Source organism: Rattus norvegicus, chromosome 2, assembly GCF_021556685.1.
Source record: "Rattus norvegicus strain SHRSP/BbbUtx chromosome 2, alternate assembly SHRSP_T2T, whole genome shotgun sequence".
Classification (NCBI taxonomy): Eukaryota; Metazoa; Chordata; class Mammalia; order Rodentia; family Muridae; genus Rattus; species Rattus norvegicus.
The window spans coordinates 801,416-815,807 of record NC_141535.1 but is presented as its reverse complement, the minus strand read 5'-3'; the positions used below and the strand labels follow the sequence as shown (position 1 = coordinate 815,807).

Below are 14,392 nucleotides of genomic sequence, written 5' to 3'. Positions count from 1 at the left end.
TACCCACCACAGGGAACAGGACTAGTGTTTGAGTTATTCTGCATCATGAAATGTAGGAGGTGCCATTTGACAGCTGGTAGCATAGCCAGAGGTGAATCTAACCTAAGTTACGTTGCAAAGTAAAAATGCCATTGAGTCAGTACAATTTGCAGTTGAAGGTAGAAGTCTAGAGACAAGACAAAACTGGGTTTAAAGATAAGCTTTGACATATACCAGTCACGTGACAGTAATCACTTAAAAAACAAACAAACAAACAAACAAACAAACCAAAAAAAACAAACACTCTTCAAGTTTAGTTTCCTTAGCACAGTGTTCTCCTGATTTGGTTATCTATTTATGTCCAGCAACTCTTCTCAACTGAAATGCCTTAAGACAACACATATTTAGTAATTCTCAGGGTCATTATGAATTAAGAATGTGTTATGGCTTAAATGAGGCCCTTGCTTCAAGGGTCTATCACATGGCTGCAACCAAAGTCAACCATGGTTGTGGTGCTATCTCAAAACTCCAGAAGCTCATTTACAGGTCTCTTGGCAGAGTTTGGTTCTTGCTGGCTGGTGACCAGAGGCTCTCTGGAGTTCTTTACTATGTGTTGCCCTCCTAAGGCAGTATATAGCTTCCTCAGAACCAGTGGAGATATGGTGTTGACTGGCAAGACAGAAAGGCCATTGAAGTGAATTCTGATCACTATGGCCCCATTCTGTTGGTCAGAATTCACAAGCTAGCCTACCCTTCTCAGGTTGGCAGGGGTGGGTTGTTGGAGAGTAGGAGTGCATGGGAGGATGGGCATTTATACAAGAAAGAGAACACTAGGAAATCAAGCTGTGGGGATTCCATCTTTGATTTTGGTTTGCCTCTAATTTGTAGGCTAGACCTCCAGTCAATGTTAGAGCTATTGTTCTGCTGAATGGAGGGATGCTGAGCCAGTGTAGGGAGCGGCTAAAGATGGCGCCAACATCCGGTGGTCGTTTGTGGTAAACACCTACAGCGCATGTGTTGGCAGACTCCCAGCACCTACAAGGCCAGGGTGATATTCATGCTAAATAGGTATTTCATGCTCCACCAATCCCCAGTGGACAAATTTACAGCCACAGCCTGTCTTGTATTTAAGGCGAGTGCCTTTGTTCCCCGGGGTCCCTGTATCATCAATAAGGTGTTCCTGCAATAAAGGCTGATTGAGAAGGATCCAACGGTGTTGCGTCTTCCTTGCCAGTCGAGGTGGGCGCAACAACTGGTGGCCCGTACGGAGACCCGAGAAAATTATCTTTTCTCGTCTGGATCCAGAACTTTTTCAGCCTCAGGACGGTCGACGTAGGTAAGTTCCCAGTAGGGGCAGTTAGTTGCCGGAATTGGGACAATAGAGTTCCTATAAGTGGAACGGTAAAGTTCCTGAAGTTGGGACGATAAAGCTCCGGGATAAGGGATTGTAAAACTTCCCTAGTGGGACAATAAAGTTCTCTGGAAAAGCAGAGACAATGATAGCCTTGGTTTAGAGGCAAAAAGGGGTTTGTGGAGCACGGTAATGTTGTCTTTTCCATTTGTTCCTTTGTGGGTTGGACTAGCACTTTTGCCTTATACTCTTTTTGTGTTGTGGTGTTGCTTCTGTCTGAATTGCCACCGTCCAGGGCATGAATGCATTTGTTGGGAAGAGTCCATGATGAGCCACAAGATCGTGTGTAAATAAACACTCCAGCTCGCCAGCTCCCCTTGCTTGTAAATCGATCGTAAATAAGGTCGTAAAAGCATGGGAAGCTCACACTCCACCCCGCTCCTGTCAGCTCTTCAGGATCTTCTTGGTTAGTGTAAGCTTAAAATTGAAAAGGAAATCCTGCTGAGTTTTCTTGATGAGTGTAACCGTTGTGCCCCGTGGTTTATAGTGTCAGGGTCGCTCACTTTGAGAGCATGGGAGAAGCTGGGAAAAGATCTGGATAAGGAGACTACAGTGGGCAAGCTTAAACCAGGGACAAGGCCGCTTTGGCGTATGATCCGTGCCTGCTTGGAAGATAAACGATGTGAAGAAGCTGTTAGGACAGATCAGAGAATCCTTACAGAGCAACAGGAGAGTATGTCAGAAGGAGAGAAAGTTTTGAAGGAAGGAGAGAAAAGAAAAGGGGGAAAAGAGGTAAAAGAAAAGGCAGAAAAGATCAAGGAGAGGATAGACAAAGGCGAGAATAGTAATCAGGATTTAGGAACGAAAAAAAATTTATCCCTCATTAAAGGCATTGACCTTGGAGATGTCTAGTGATTCAGAGTTTAGTGATAGTGACTTAGTTGACCTTGAGGAGGAGGTAGCTCATTATGAGAAAGAGATTTATCATATTCTGACTGGCCAAACACTTACGCTGTGCAGAAACAAGCCAAGGACTTAAATAAGAAGGCAATTATGCCAACAGCACCTCCTGCACCCCCGTATAACTTTCAAGGTAAAACAATGGTGAAGCCTGCAGGAAGTACTTCTTTTTGCCCGGAAGTATGGAAAGAGTTAGGATTGAGTTTTCCAGTTTTTCTGAATGCAAACGGGCAGCGACATCATGAACCTGTTGACTTTAAGACAATAAAACAATTAACAGAGTCAGTCAAAACCTATGGAGTCAACTCGGCTTTTGTTATCGCTCAAATTGAGGCTCTTGGCTGATACTGTCTCACCCCTGGAGACTGGGGGAGTTTAACAAGAGCCTGCCTCTCTTCGGCTATGGAACAGGTGTAGTGAAAGGAAACTTAATTTTATGGACCCCGCTCTAGTGGCGGTGTGTTGGTTGATAACCAACCTTAATTTTTGAAGCATAGTGTTTTATCTGTGCTTGTGCTCCCAGCCCTCACAGTAGGGGGGAGCGAAACTAGCTGCGGAGCTGCTACAGTGAACATGGAGACTGCTCAGTCTCACCCAATTTTTCTGGCTCTTCAGGAGCTGTTTAAAAGAAAAAGGCTTAGGATAAAAAGAAGCACTATAGAGAGATTTCTTAGTGAGTGCGATTGCCATTGCACCTTGGCTCGCTCTCTGGGAATCTCGAGGTGGACAGCTAAGAAAAGCTGGGAAAGATTTAAATTTTGCTTGGGAACAAGGAACCTTAAAGGGACAGACTGCGTTAGAAAGGCTACAGGAGGAATGATCTGAAAAGGCTGAGAGTGAGGTGGAGGAGGACTCTAAGGAAAACAAGAACAAGAAAAGAATTTCTGCTTTTAGTGGCCAGACCTTCAACTTTTGCTCACAGAAAGAGAGTGCTCATTAAGAGAAGTTCTTTCAGGGAGCCTGCCTTATCTTGTTGGTTTTATTCCAAGAGAGAAGTCAGTCTCCAGCTTTAAGTTATTTTTCTCTAGTTAGTCATCATTAACATGGAGAGTGCCTTTGATCCTATCCCCACAGCAGCCAGTTCCTGCCCCTGTGGTCAAAATGCCCCAGGTTGGGGGACAGAGAAGCCCCTCGGACTACAAAACTGCCAACAGCCAAAGGTAAAAGTTAAAACAGAGAACATTCCAGGCCCAAGCCTAACCAGATGTGTTTCAAATGCAGATGCTTCATCAACTCTGACCAACTTTTACTCCGACAGGACGAGATAAAAATAATAAGGACTTGAAGATCCGATCCTTCTCCTGATTTAGTAGCTCTGTTCCAAGAACCAGGGGCCATAAAACCTTTTGGCCCTTATCTCCTGGAGCCATAAAACAGGGATGTATTGGGGTAAGATGGGCTAGAAAAGGCCTCGATGATTTGGGCTAGCATGAGTAAAACTTGTAATAAAAAAGAGACAAGGTAATGGTAAAGTGTTTTTGTGTATGCATTCTTTTAGAGTTATGTTTTAGTCTTTGGACCCTGATTAGAGACAGGTTACACCCTAGACATGAGAGAGAATGGGTTTGGGAAAAACAGTCCTCCCAGACTCTCCACAGATGCTTTGGAGAAAGAGAAAAACTTTCAGAGCTCTCCTGGGAACAGAAGAAAGGTAGGAGACGTCCTGCCTCTCTGCTGGCTCCTATTAGAGAAATGCTTATTTCTGGTTCTGAACTCCACAGATAAGATATCTGAGTCCTTTCAGTGGGACACCATCTAGTTTTTTTCCCTCTATGTCTATTGTCTGTCCTTGGTGCACCAAGCTGTCCATGTCTGTCAGTTTATGTCTGTGGTTTTTGTTTCTCATTGTTTAAATGTTTTATGTTTCATGTTCAAAAGAAAAAATGGTAAAAACTTTATCTGCCGGTCATTCACACCTTGATTTGGTCTTAACTTGTTTCTGAAAAGAGGACAAATGAATAAAAAGCAGTTTCAAACGGCCTTTGGAGCCCTGTACCTGCAGCAAAGAGCCTAGGTCAGCTGGACAAGTTGCCCGGGGGCGGAGCATCTGCAGGAGCTGATCTTAAAGGCGCCAGCAGCTCCTCAGCTTCTTGGTATGGGAGCTGATGGCTGTTTTCTCTTAGAAAAATCCCTGAGTTGTTATTAGACTTAGCAGGTGACAAGGTGTTTCTTTTAAAATCACAGGTAGAAAAGCAAAAATGGTGCTTGGTCTAAATACTAAAGACATGTGTTAACCACTTCAATTTTGTTTCTGACTGGTTTTAAATGTATAAATATGTTCTACATGCCTTGGTCATAGATTATTGGCCTTTAAGTTATTGGATATGGTTAAAAAATTATAACATCTATAACAAGAAGTTGATATAAAACTGATAATTTAGATAGAGTCAATCTAGACAATATGTGACATGAGCCAACCTAGAGAAACAGGTCTAAATTGAGATAATATTTTTATAGAACTCTTATCCTAGAAGCCAGGCACCCCCAAATTACAGAATGTAAAATTGTGTTGGAAGTTTTTAAAAGATTTCATGATTCTTTCAATTTAATTTCTGATTCTGCTTATGTAGTTAACGCTGTGCGCTCACTTGAAATTACAGGGCCAATTAGGTTGACTAGTACTATATGTCAAATTCTTTTAGAATTACAAAAATTAATTTGGACCAAGAAAAAATAAGTTTTTCATACAACATATTCGAGCTCATACTAATTTGCCTGGTCCCATGGCCAGTAATAACGCTTTGGTGGATGCTAGTACTCGCAGAGAATTTATTTTTCATGCAGCTCCAGTTGATCTTGCTAGAGAATTTCATCAAAAGTTTCATGTTCCTGCTTTCACTCTTCAACAAAAATTTAAAATCTCTAGAGCTACAGCTCGTGATGTAGTATTACGTTGCCAGAATTGTGTTCAGTTTCACCACCCTCCTCAGGTGGGAGTTAACCCTCGTGGTCTGATTCCACTAAAACTCTGGCAGATGGATGTCACACACATATCTCAATTTGGAAATTTAAAATATACACATGTTTCTGTTGATACCTGTTCTGGCATTATACATGCCACTCTGATGACTGGTGAAAAGGCTCCTAATGCCATTAGTCATTGCTTAGAGGCGTGGACAGCCTGGGGAAAGCCTGACAGCCTCAAGACAGACAATGGACCTGCCTACACTACAAAGTCTTTTCAGACATTTTGCCAAACAATACAGGTCAAACATATACAGGATTGCCATACAATCCCCAAGGTCAAGGAATTGTAGAAAGAACACATTGTACTTTAAAAGAGCTCTTACAAAAACAAAAAGGGGGAATTGCCTATGGCAAAACACCAAGAGAACAGTTGTCTTTAGCTCTTTTTACTCTAAATTTCTTAATTTTGGATATGCATGGCCGCTCTGCTGCGGATCACCATGCTGCTACTAAACCTATGACTATTCAAATACAGACAGCTGAGACTATCAATCAGATTGTAGACAGAACCGCAGTGACATTAGAGATACAAGAAGAATTTAATGCCCACTTGGCATCTGGCTTTCTATTAGCTAACCAACGAATAGATTTGATTCAAGAACAAATTGAGGCATTATATCATATGACGCAGCTGTCCTGCGTTTCCTCTCTTAGAGGCTTATGTGTTATTCCATTGCAAGCTAACTTTTCTCAGTATTTTCAACAGAGCAAAGAAATCTCAAATTATTTGAAAGGAAACTGGTCCATGGAAGCAGAACAATTATCAAGACAATTGCTGATTGCTGTCCTTAACAACACCAGAATGGAACCCATCACGTTTGGAGATTTCACCTCGTGGATCACTAATGCTTTCTCATTTTTTAAAGATTGGGCTGGCATGTTTGCCTGGGGGGCCATTGTCCTCTTGGGATGTGGAGTATGTCTATGGCTTTTTTGCCATTTACAACGAGAGCATGCCAGACACAAAGCGATTGTTTACCAAGCTATGGCGGCCATTGAAAGCGGTGCTTCTCCCAGTGTATGGCTGGCCTCTCTGATAGATTGAGAGTTCGCCCTAGATCATATTTTGTCACTGTCATGTGAAGTCATTGTATCCAGAGACGGACAACTTTCCTCAGGCTCGGACCAACCTAAGACAGGAGCCTGGTGGCGATAGGGTTAATTTCCAGTGATGGGTAAGGCCGAGTTTTTAGAGAGGAATGACCTAAGACAGGAGCAATGACGTGTATTGACGTGACACCCAGATCTAGACCAGTCATAGACAGAGGTGGCCTTGCCCTGTTTGAAGATTCGGGCTGGTCCTATGCCCCTCTGCTCTGCTTCTCCCCTAATATTAAACACACACGTATAGCCCAGGACGGTGTGTTGTACATAAGTCATCTCTAGCCATTGGGGTGCTGTCCTAACTGCAAGAGTGGTTCGCCATGGCCGAGCTGGGCACTCTGTGAGGCATGTCTGACCTCTCTCAGACCACTACCTCCACATAATGGGTTCATTTAAAAAAAAAAAAAGAGGGAGATGTAGGGAGCGGCTAAAGATGGCGCCGACATCCGGTGGTCGTTTGTGGTAAACACCTACAGCGCATGTGTTGGCAGACCCCCAGCACCTACAAGGCCAGGGTGATATTCATGCTAAATAGGTATTTCATGCTCCACCAATCCCCAGTGGACAAATTTACAGCCACAGCCTGTCTTGTATTTAAGGCGAGTGCCTTTGTTCCCCGGGGTCCCCGTACTATCAATTAGGTATTCCTACAATAAAGGCTGATTGAGAAGGATCCAACGGTGTTGCGTCTTCCTTACCTGTCGAGGTGGGCGCGACAGTGAGGCGAGTTTTTCTTATTTGTAAAGACTGACTAATAAGGCCTCGCCAATGCCATTCAAATAAAAAAAGAAAAAGAAAAAGACAAATGTAGCTTTCAATTTCTTACCATTTTATATCGGATGGAAGATAAACATGACAATGCCTCTTCTTCTTCTTCCTATTTTTATTATTATTATTATTATTATTATTATTATTATTTAGGTTTTCACTGGAGGATCACTAGGAACTATTATGTTATTTAAAATTCTTTACATGGTAGTATAGATGAAGGACTCTGACTAAAATATTTCCTTTGTAATATATATTTCATAAGTGGAAATTGTAGAACTGACTTGCGAGGCTTTATCTTTCTAAAAATATAAATAAAAAATCAACTATCCATTAAGAAATAGAACTCACTTAGCTTCTCCATACCTGCCTTCATAACCACAAGAAGCAATTTCATCTCTTGAAAAAAACAGAATCAATTCAATTTCTTTGTGTAGAATCGGGATTCTTACTCACTGATGAATCTGATATTAGGTCTGCATTAAAATAAGATTTAATCATTATGTTAAAATATATTTTCCTTAAATTTTACTAAGGTAATATGGTTTCTATTATTTTCAGGTGCAAATATTTAGGTTCCAAACACCTGCACGAATGGCCATTATTTCTATACTTAGTACAAAAACTAGTAAAATTGTTTTTTTTATTCTTCAGCAGTGTTCAGACAAAAACGTGTCACAATAAACTCACGGTATCATGTTTTAATAAATGTAATCCATTCTGTTACCTTGTAACACAGTCCCTGGGGTAGGCAAGGGTGAAAGTGGTAAGGAGGATGAAGTCCACCTCCTTGCTTAGGAGAACTATGCAGCTCACTATAATAGGAAAAACAGAAAAGAAGTTTCTTGGAATGGTTACTTTTTCTGTCCTAAAAGAACTTTCTATAGAACTTACAGCTAATATGTTAAAGAAATTTCAAGTTTCTGCCAGCCATTTGATTAAACAAAAACTTACTAATCATTTTTAGAAAGTTTGGTTTCCTGTTTCCCATATCCAGAAACTAAGTCAGTTTAGCTTGATGATCTCATCTATACACTACATCCATACATACATGTGTGCACGCGCACATACACACACACACACACACACACACACACACATATATGCACATTATATAAACATTTTTATATACTATAATGACACTTTATCTTAAACATTAAAGTATTTCTTTTTTGCACAGGTAAAAACAGTCTAACAGCATTATTTTCTACTTGTCATGAAACAAGTGCACCTTCAACTAAAAAACCTGAGCTCAATTTTTGTCAGTAGTAACTGCTTTACAGAACATAATTCCAGTATCGATAGAAAAACAGCTTACCAGCATTTGTAATATCCAAACCAAATTTGCAATCTCACCCAGATGTATAAATGTGCCCGGCACCTGAACCATAAAGAAGTCAATTAATAATGGATGAGTATATTAAAGAAATTGGTCATTGTCTCTGGATATTACTATTAGGTTAAGCATGATGTGTGCTCTTATAGAACTTTTTCTGCTACAAACAACACTGTTAGTAAAGCAAGACCCAAACATATCACTTTAGCAAATTCCAAACAAAGCTATTCTGTGTACACTGCAGTAGCACATAGTTTAAAAACCTACTCACTACCTCTTTTTCAAACATATTGAAACACCTCAATGCTCTATGAAAAACAGCAAAGTTATTGCACCACCAGAAATACACAGTAAAATATCTAACTTCATTTCAGTAGAGCATGAGACTTAATCTCTGGGTCAAAGGCACCAATTATAAAAGGAAATAAACACTCTAACTAGTCCAAATAAAAGACACACAATCCAGGTACTTTATTTACAAGTCATAAGCCTAATTGGACAGGTATACAGCTATACTAAACTATTTCCATGCCATAATGTCCCTTGTTACTTGCTGTTTTTCCAGGCCATATGCTCAGGGTCCATCTCCTCACTTGGTGGCTTCCTCCTCCCTTGGTCTCCTCTCTTGTTCCCCCTTCTCCTCTCTCTTGAGACCCTCCACTCCACCCTCAAGTCCCACCTTTCTTCTTCTATTGCCTAATCACAGACTCTATCCATTTTTGATGAGTTAAAATAAGAAGCAAAGTTTACAAAGCATCACTTGGGGTACTTGAGGATCTGCTCCTCAGGGCTTCCAGATCTTGGGAGCCAGTATGGAGGGAGCATTTAAATACAAGCAGCACCATGCCAAATCCACCAATAACTTTTCCTTATCTGACCAATAACCATCAACATCTTTACCTAGTACACAGCCCATACAGATATTTTCAGATCCTAGCACCCATAGCTATGGCTTCTGGTAAAATGTAAGTACCTGTCACATTCTTACAAACTCAAGAGAAACTGAGCAAATTATCCAGTGTTTTCACAACAGTCCACTATTTAATCTGCACGAATCTAAGGGTCATCAATAACAAACCAACAGAAAATGCCACTAAACAAAGACAACAGCCATGATATATTATATTCCAAAGGTACAACCATGAATTAACCTTTAAAAGGAAGTTACATAACCTTTATATTTTAAAGACTTTTAAAATAAGAGTCTCACTTGGAAATTATGCATAGTTCATCTTTGAATATTGAGTGTGGGCCATGCACCCCCACTGCCCTGGCCTTAGAGGCAACGCCAGAGTGTTCCTCTTCACTGGGCTAGCCTACCTGTTCCAAAGTGCAGCACAGTACATGGGTCTCACCTCAAACAGAGTGAGCTACTCTATGTGAGATTCGTGGAAATGCAAAGATACACGGTCCTCACTGGAGGGCAAACTAGATAAGCACATGGAGAAAGGATGTGGAGGAATAGTTAGAGATATCAAAGACACAAGATAGTGAAAGAGAAATCGCTGAGAGATAGTCTGTGACTAATAGAATTTAAATTGTTGCTCCTGTAGAATGAAAAGTAAAGTTGCTAACAGGGTAAAAAACATCTGCATCGTCAGAATCCAGGAAGGGTTTGTAAAAGGCCCCAAACATGTGCAGAGATTAAATAGCTCTAAACAGAATCATCAAAGAGATGATTCAGGAAACAGCACACAAAGGAAGTCACAGAAGGATCAAATGCTCTGGTTACATTGACCTAATTTCTTAATATAAGGAACGAGAAATCAGTTTCCAAAAAACACGAAAGATGCTTCATCTAACAATACAAGTCAATATTAGACATAATTTTTATAAAGCTACTGTGTAGAAGTCAAAGATACTAACTTCTAAAATGACTCTTAGTACGTTTAATTTTTGTGCAATGTCTAATAATGACTCAGAGAATGTGATATTGTAAAAAAGTAGAAGAAAGGCATTGGAAAAGGAGTTTTAGGCACAGGTTTGGGTGTAAATTTAGTAAAAGACAATCTAGTCATTTTATATCTAGCAAATACATATACAGGCTCCAAATGGGTCAAAGACCTTAAGATACAAAAATGAATGTCATAAAGTTAAAACAAGAATATAGTATCAAGGTATTATGACCAATTTTTTAAAGGAAAGGAATATTTCATTTTGTGGAACTTAAACATTTCCTCTAATATTTGACTTCTGGTGGCCCATCCAAAAGAAATGAAAAAGATATGAATTATAAAAGGATGTTAAATATTTTAAAAATCCAGTGGCTAATAAGATGCAGCTAATTAAGTAAGCAAAGAAGAAAATATTCCTCTGCAAAACCATGCTTGGCCAGCCAGTGATGGAAAGCAAGACAAAAGAAGATTAGTTTCCTGTTACTTTCAAAGAACAAGCACCTACCCAGGTCAAAATCTAAATGCAGACTACTAAAACAAGCAGCTGACTTGGCTTCCACCCACCAGACTGAGCGACAAAGAAACTTAGAAACACCACCAAACATGCACAACTGTTTTTTTCCCTCATTTTGACAGATGTTCACTCAGTATTTTCTTAGTTTTCAGCAATGGACACGTACTGTGCCCTTCCTTCAGTTACACATCCCTTGCTTTCTAGAACTTAAATTTTTATCTATTTAATGTAGGAAATTCAGAAAGAAAAGGCAACATGGTACACAAGTATGCTGAAGAAACTGACCACAAGCAATGAAACAAAGACTCAACAAGCTCAGGAAGTTATCCCAAGATCTACTGACACAAATCACTAATCTCAAAATTTTCTGAAAACATTTAACAGCTAATAAGAACCCTAGAAAACTTGAAAAATTGATACACATATGAATTATAAATGTGTGTCTACAATCACCCTTCCTGGTGCACCGTGTAAGCAGATGATGGCAACTAAGAAAGACTAATTCCAGAAAAGAAATCCAGATGACCAGATTCTGTTTTGCCTCAACAGGGTCGTTTCTAAAATAACCATTGTTTTTTCTTAAATCTGACAAAACAGGAAACAGAAGAAACTGGGATAGAACCAAAATCTAGATCCTTTCTACTGTGCTATATGTCTTTCTTCTCATTTATGTGTTCCTAAAACAATGATTTTTTTTTTAATATTTGTGGTTTTACAATTTATTCTACAAGGAAACCAATGGGAAAGACTTGCCAATTTCTTTGGAACTGTAATGCAGGGTAGTAAAACAAATGAAGATCTTGTGATTGTAAAGAGACTAATTTTCCAAGACAGTTATGGAAATATTTTTTCTAAGAAACCAACTCACTCAAATGAGGCAGATAGACTCTGGTTACAAGTGGTTGTGTCCTTCCTTGAGTCGGGGTTCCCTGCTCTGTAGCCTTCCCTTGAAAGTTCTGTTCTCTTGGTGTCATCTCCTGAAAGCCGAGGTTAGGTACAATGGTGTCTGCTTTTAAGTTCTAAAAAATACTGAAAAACATAAACTTCAGTGTCTGCACGGTGACATAAGCCACATCGCTCATCTAGTTAATATGAAAAAACCACGCTTTCACTCCCAACCTAAGTTGGGATTGAGTTCCAGGTGAACATCATCCTCCAGTTTCAGAAATCAAAACTATACACTGGTCATTGCTCAGATTTAGATTTTGTTTGGATTCATGTTGTCACTTGTAGAAGTTTGGACCTGGTTCTTCCTCCCAGCCCCATGCTCCCAGAAATAAGACGGAGACTCAAAATATATTAACAAATACCTTGGCCATAGAGCTAGACTCTTCTCTGACAAATTCTAACCCGCTTACTCAAATCTACATTCTGCCATGTGGCTCATTACCTGTGCTCAGGAACCACGAGTCTGTCTGGTCACATTTTCCAGGGCAATTCTCTCTGACCTGGATCTATCCCAGAATTCTTTCTGCCTCCCGGATGTCCCACCTTCTATTCTATCCTTTCCTATAGGCCATAATTTTTTTTTTAACTGAAAGGTGATATATCCAAACAAATACACAAGATACTTTCTCTACAGTCACTACCATTCTTAAAGTCTTCAAAGAGCTAATTATTCCAATTCTACTTTTACTTCTAATGCACCAAGTCCAACACCAACATTCAGACGCCATCCATGGGAGGATTATTGCTTTAAAGAACTTATGTGCACCTGCTTTTCCTTTCAGTTTATTCTGGTAATAATGCCACTCCAGCTGGGTGTTAGCATCAGGATGAAAGGTGTTCTATGTAGACCAGGCTGGCCGGGAAGTCATAGAGGTTCACCTGCTAGGATTAAAAGCTTGCTCCACCAAACAAGGCTCTGATGAACTAACTCAATCTAACAGCAGCAGAGTCAGTTTTCTGTGGCCTTTGATTTCTTACAATGAAAAACAGGCAGCTCAGATTCCAGGTTCAGATTGTAGGAGGAGAAAATGAGACAAAAAACTACAATCAGAATTTTATAATTCTGGTATAAGTAGGTATAAATAGGTTTAGAGAGCAGGGGGCTCAGAACAAAGAGACATTTAACACACAAGCTCTCCTGCCTCACTACATAAGCCAGACAAAAGTACACTACACCACAAGGTAAGTGTCCCTACCCTAAAATCAATTCCTTTACATTCAAAAATTCTCTTTCAGAGCTGAGTCAAAACTACCTAGAACAAAAATAAAGCCTTGTTGGGAATCTAGAATTTTCTAGTATTTTCACATAAGAGAAAAACTGACTTTCAAACGAAACTGCAAACGTAGCTATGTTGTCCAGAAAGAACTAAAGAAAAACGCTAAATAAATGCTTCTAATACTAGTAAGTAGTACACACATAAACCTGAAATTTCATTTGCAAAACAGACTACCCAGTTGACTCAACTCAATGATATAGAATTATCCAAAACCCAGAAGTTAGTATGTTTACCTACATTAAGGGAGGAGTTATTTGAACAGAAGAGAAAGTCTGAAGACACAGTATCGCAGAAAATTCCCCTTAATGAGCAATAAAAAGATATAGAAAATATCCAGAAACTCTCATCTATGTGAGATAACAGAGTCCTCACTTTAAGATACACTTCTCTGTATATTTCAACGTACACTAAAGCAGTACTATTCTAATTTCCCTATACCTGTGATAATAAAGGGTAGCCAATTTGAACAAATGAATAAATTTAATTGAGAAAAAACAAAATACTTTCGAAAGAATATATTGTTATCATTTCAGATACACACAGACACACAGACACACAGACACACAGACTCTCTCTCTCTCTCTCTCTCTCTCTCTCTCATGTATCAATTTTTTTAAACAAACAAAAATACAGATCTTTAAGATCTGTTATACTTCTTACACCCAGGAGACAAAGAAGAAAACAGTATCAACATGCCTTCCAGAACTCTGATGTCTGGGTGCCCTTAATACTGACATATTGCCTAAACGGGAAAAAAAAGAGCATTCAAACCCAAACTAATTCTTCTCATTAAAAACATATTTAGTCAACTTTAAAAATCACATTTAGGAATAATGTTGACATAATGTAGAATATATTATGGACTGCACATCACCTTAATAGTTGAATTTCCATTTCTTCAGTTTTCTGATAGAACGTTAAATCATTTCTAACAATAGCATAACATTATTTCCTATTCTACATTCTAACCTTCTTCCTTTAAGATTATAATTTTATAAGATAAATCTTATTATACAATTTATTTATGTGTAGTTTCACCTATTTAGCTTTGATAAACTCCATTCTGCACAACTCTACAAATTTTATTTAATGAAACAATTACAATGGCTACTACTACCCAATGTTGTTGATAAGTAATAAAACACAAGAGGATTACAAGGAGTTAGATTAATTCTCACAACACTATAGGGAAAAATTACTATCACCCACAACTTTTATATTAGTAATATAAGTTCAACAGCTGGTGAGTGCCCAAATTGGAATTTATTTCCAGTCAGTCTGATTTCCAAGCTC

At 39.2% G+C, this 14,392-nt stretch overlaps 2 long non-coding RNA genes and 1 pseudogene across 2 annotated transcripts in view; 2 read left to right on the top strand and 1 right to left on the bottom strand.

Moving 5' to 3' along the window:
• The window catches only part of LOC148006609 (uncharacterized), a 2,902,548-nt pseudogene that overhangs the window by 2,136,016 nt on the left and 752,140 nt on the right, over positions 1–14,392 (bottom strand).
• The window catches only part of LOC148006614 (uncharacterized), a 50,685-nt gene continuing 38,660 nt past the window's right edge, over positions 2,368–14,392 (top strand). Inside the window, exon 1 of the long non-coding RNA XR_015673312.1 lies at positions 2,368–2,450. This is a non-coding gene — a long non-coding RNA (uncharacterized LOC148006614). The remainder of the gene's footprint in view (positions 2,451–14,392) is intronic.
• LOC148006615 (uncharacterized) lies at positions 3,321–3,755 on the top strand. Its single transcript, XR_015673265.1, has 2 exons — positions 3,321–3,450; positions 3,549–3,755. It is a non-coding gene; the product is annotated as an uncharacterized LOC148006615 (long non-coding RNA).